The 5252-nt window shown below is 44.9% G+C and overlaps 1 pseudogene; it reads left to right on the top strand.

Moving 5' to 3' along the window:
- Positions 1 to 1646, top strand: part of LOC103272834 — a 7147-nt pseudogene extending 5501 nt beyond the window's left edge.
- Positions 1647 to 5252: the final 3606 nt, after the last annotated feature.

Below are 5252 nucleotides of genomic sequence, written 5' to 3'. Positions count from 1 at the left end.
GATCCTTTCACCTCTGCCTTCCAAGCAGCTGGAACCACAAGTGTGCGTCCAGCAGGACGAGACAGCGGTGGCTGTGAGCGTGCCACTGCACTCCTGCCTGGGCAACAGAGGGAGACTTCTACTCAAAAAAAAAAAAAAAATGGGTACCTGCATGATCAAAGTTTATATACCTAACCCTGAATTGTACCCCGCATCTTTATAATAAATAAATAAATTTAAAAAAAAATAGAAATAGTGAAGCCATCCTCACAGGGTTAACAAGAATTTTGGATAGGAATGTAGTTATACATAAGCATTTCAACTGCACTTTGATTCACTTTCTTGTAAGAGAAAGCCATCACAGAGCACTGGATACCGACCATTTGCATCACCATTGTTCCTATAGGTAGAATTTCTGACCTATAATCTTAAATCTTTTTTTTTTGAGTTGGCGTCTCACTCTGTCACCCAGGCTGGAGGGCAGTGACACGCTCGTGGTCACCGCAGCCTTGACCTGCTGGGCTCAGGCGACCCTTCTGCCTTAGGCTTCCAAGTAGCTGGAACTACAGGCACATCCCACCATGACTGGCTAATTTTTGGATTTACTGTAGAGATGAGGTCTCACCAAGTTGCTCAGGCTGATCTTGAACCTGCGGGTTCAGGCAATCCTCTCACCTCAGCCTCCCAAAATGCTGGGATTATAGGCGTGAATCACCACGCCCAGCTTCTTAAATCTTTTGTTTAAGATAGATAAGATCTCTGATTTTAGAAACATAAGACTTTTGTTTAAGCATTGCTTAAGATTTTTCAGATTCTGAATTCCATTGAAACAGCTAATATCAACTAGTTTGAAGATCCCCACTGAGGAACTGAATTGACATGAGAATGGTTTCACCTCCTTGTACCATGACTTCACCCAGCACTCTTGGACCAATCAACCACCTCTACACTTCGACCCACTCCAAAGCCCTTTAAAACCCCGAGTGCTGCCTTTTTCTTCCACCTTTCATTATGTGAGGATGCAGCAAAAGGTCCCTCAGCAGGCTTCTTGGTTCAAGCCAAGAAATAGGTTGACTCCACCAAGAACACTCTGGTGAACTAGAAGGTAAAGATGACCTCAGACATGGAGAAAGAGAAAATTCTGGAAACTCTAGTCATGCTCTGTTATACTCTGGGGATGGCCTGGCTCCTGCAGAACTATGGCCGCGAGGCCTATTTCAACCTGCAGAAGGCAGAGAGAAACACGGAAGAGCTGAAAGGATCATAGAAGGGAGGCGGTTGTGGATTAGCAGTCTCAGAGAAAGACCTAACAATTGCTTCAGGCAGAGACTCCTGGGCTGGTTACAGGTTGAACCCAGCTCCGGCATATTTTGAAAAGGCAATTGGCAATGTTATTGCTGCCAAGGGTGATAGGATGTCAGATTTGATCAGTCTACATGAGAAACGATCTCAGATCAAGCAGCTGAGGAAGATCCACGACCAGACCATGAGTACTTGCAGCAGACTCATTCTGTCTGTGTTTCTTTAGGCTCAAGACTGCAGAGACAAGTACATTACTAGCCAAAGCTTAAGCCATGTCTAGAGAGGCCCAGCACAGGGAATCTCTGCAAGAATCACCTTCAAAAATCATAGAGATCAAGGCTGGGTGCAATACTTCATGCCTGTAATTCCAGCCCTTTGTAAGGTCAAGGTGAGTGGATTGCTTGAGCCCAGGAGTTCAAGACCAGCCTGAGCAACATAGCGAGACCTTGTCTCTACAGAAAAATCAAAACATTAGCCGGGTATGGTGATGACCATCTATAGACCCAGCTACTCAGGAGGCTGAGGTGGAAGGATCGCCTGAGCCCCGAAAGCCAAGGCTCCAATGAGCTGTGATCATGCCACTATACTCCAGCCTGGGTGACAGAGTGAGACTCAAGCTAAAAAATAATAATAATAAAGACTATACACACTATGAATGTGACTTGTAAAGTACTGATCAACAAGGAAACCCAGTGATAAATGAGAAGAACATTGGTTCCTCCCCCTCTCCTCCTCCACTTTCAATCTTCTTGACTCTTTTGCTGTGGCTTACAAGAGAGGATATTTGTAGCAGTTAGAATTTTCTGGACCCATATTCAAAAGTGAGGTCCTGGAGGTTCTACAGGAAAGGTCAACTTATTCTTCAACAATAGTTCTTTGTTTGGCAAGGTCACCTCTTTGAAAGTGGGTGGCTTTGGGATACACACATGGGCGTGTGCCCACATGTGCGTGCGCGCGCACACACACACACACACACACACACACACACACACACACACACACACACACACCCCTAGCACCAAACTCCTCTGGGAGATGAATTTGAGGGTTCCTTCTGTCTCCTCACTAGGCAGCCCTATGATTCAACCTCTCTCTCTGCTGCAACATGATGTCTCCACATATCAACTTGCTGCAATTTGAACAAGAAACTTACTATAGTTAAAATAGTTTGTGTATATCGGATGGAACTGATTCAATAAAACACAACTGAGTCATGAAATGCAGTACCATGGAGCTGTTTAAAAAACATGTCGAGCCATATATATTTATATGTAATATATCTATATCAGTCAGGAGAGGCTAAGTGAATGCTGTAGTAAAACCCAAATATCTCAGGGTTTCTTTCCTGCTCACTTCACATACCCATCATGAGTTAGCTTTGCGTCATTTTCTCTACATTTTCCTTTCTTTCTTTCTTTTTCTTTCTCTCTCTCTCTCTTTCTTTCTTTTCCTCTCTCTTTCTTTCTTTCTTTCTTTTTTCAGCCTTGACCTGCTGGACTCAAGCAATCCTTCTGTCTCAGCCCTCCAAATAGCTGGAACCACAGGTGAGCGTCACTACACTGGCTATTTTTTTTGTTTTATTTTGTTTTGAGTTGGAGTCCTACTCTGTCGCCCATGCTGGAGTGCAATGGCACACTCAGGGCCACCACAGCCAGCCTCAACCTGGTAGGCTCAGGCGTTCCTTCTGCCTCAGCCTTCCAAGTAGCTGGAACCACAGGCATGCGCCACCACGCCCAGCTAATTTTTTTATTTATTGTAGAGACAAGGTCTCACCAAGTTGCCCAGGTGGGTCTCAAGCCCATGGGTTCAGGCAATTCTCTTACCTCGGGCTCCCAAAGTGCTGGCGTTATAGGCATGAGCCACTGCGCCTGGACTAATTTTTTTTATTGTAGAGACAAGGTCTTGCCAAGTTGCCCAGGCTGGTCTTGAACCCTTGGACTCAGGCAATCTTCTCACCTCTGCCTCCCAAAGTGCTGACATTATAGGCGTGAGCTACCGCACCAGGACTTCTTTCTCTACGTTTTATTAACACTAGAACTCAGCCTGATGGAGCAGCCTCTATCTAGATTTCTGCTGGTCTCATGGAAGAGGGTGAAGATAAAAGTATAAGCCGACTCACAGAGCTTTTGCTTAGAAGTGGTGCATATCATCTGCTCACATTTCATTGGCTAAAGCTAGACACATGACCATGTTTGAGCTCAACAAAATGGGAATTTATTATTTTTCCACAGATAGCAACCCCTTAGAAAGGAGCACCAAATACAGATGAACTCAATACAAGCCACCATAGTATTAATTATATATTATTAAGTAAAAGCAAAACAAAAGAGGCTATGGTATTGAAGAATATTCACTATGAACAGTGATTTTTTTTTTCTAGTAAGGTGATTAGGATTAAAAGATGACAATGACTACTATTTTTTTCTATTTTTTTTTTCCTAGAGACAGGGTCTCACCCTGTCGCCCAGGCTGCAGTGCAATGATGTGATCATAACTCAACACACCCCTAAACTCCTGGGTTCAAGTGATTCTCCTGCCTCAGAATCCAGAGTAGCTGGGATTACAGACAAGCGCCAACTTGTCCAGCTCATTTTTAAACACTTTTTGTGGAGACAGGGTCTCCCTATGTTGCCCAGGCTGGTCTCAAACTCCTCAAGTGATCCTTCTGTCTTGGTCTTCAGAGGGATTATTTGCTGGGATTACAGGCATGAGTCACTTCACCCAGCCCTGCTATTTTTTGCTTGTCATATTTTTGTTATGTTACAGTATTTTGCAATGAATATGTATTATACACATTAGATTAAAATAATAAATTTTGCCGGGCATGGTGTCTCATGCCTGTAATCCCAGCACTTTGGGAGGCAGAGATGAGAGGATTGCTTGAGCCCAGAAGTTTGAGACCAGCCTGGGCAACTTGGTGAGTCCTCATCTCTATAATAAACAAAAAAAATTAGCCGAGCGTGGTGGCATGCAGCTGTAGTTCCAGCTACTTGGAAGGCTGAGGTAGAAGAATTGCCTGAGCCCAGCAGGTCGAGCCTGTGGTAACTCTGGGTGACAGAGAGAATCTCCTACTCAAAGGGTTGTAAGCACTTTCTCCTCCAGAGATGAGGATCCTCTTTATCCCCATACAATATCAGTCCAGCTCTCCCTTGTGTGAGGCAATTGTTCAGACATTGCTTCTTTTCTCCTATATTTGGGTTCTTTCTGTCCTTTTCCTCATGAAACAGCCTCTGCCCAAGGCTGGTCTCAGAAGGATATTCAATTTCTTTTTGTACATCGGAGTCTCATGGGCGAGCCCTTTCCTCATCTACCTGCTGCCATTGGGGCCTCTGTATTTTCTAATAAAGTTCTTTCCCTCCTGGACCTCTGGGTGACTTCTATGGAATATGTAAACAACCTTGACCTGGTGCGGCGGCTCACGCCTATAATCTCAGCACTTTGGGAGCCCAAAGTGAGAGGATTGCCTGAATCTGTGGGTTCGAGACCAGCCTGGGCAACATGGTGAGACGTTATCTCTACAATAAATCCAGAAAAATTAACCAGGCATGGTGGCACGTGCCTGTGGTTCCAGCTACTTGAAAGGTTGAAACAGAAGGATCGCCTGAGCCCAGCAGGTTAAGGCTGCGGTGGCCATAAGTGTGCCACTGCACTCCAGTCTGGGCAACAGAGTGAGACTCAACAAAACAAAACATGAACCTTATGCGCAAGCCCTCTCTGCTTTGGGCTTGCTGCTTTACACCTTGGCATTCCCAAGAGGCATCTGCAAAGAGCTTAATCAACATGAAGATTTGCAGACATAACTGAAGGACCCAAAGCCACATGCTGCTAAGACCTCCAGGGGCTCACTGTGGATGGAGATGAGAATGGGAGAATCACTTAGACTACAATTTCTCTTCTGCCTCCAGAGACAATCAGAGGGGAGGTAGCACAGCCTGAGATATAGTAAAAAAAACACCGTCACTTTGAAATCT

This window comes from Carlito syrichta, unplaced genomic scaffold, assembly GCF_000164805.1.
Source record: "Carlito syrichta isolate Samal-C Ts95f unplaced genomic scaffold, Tarsius_syrichta-2.0.1 Scaffold313342, whole genome shotgun sequence".
NCBI classification, from domain to species: Eukaryota; Metazoa; Chordata; class Mammalia; order Primates; family Tarsiidae; genus Carlito; species Carlito syrichta.
This window is presented reverse-complemented; position numbering and strand designations above follow the sequence as displayed.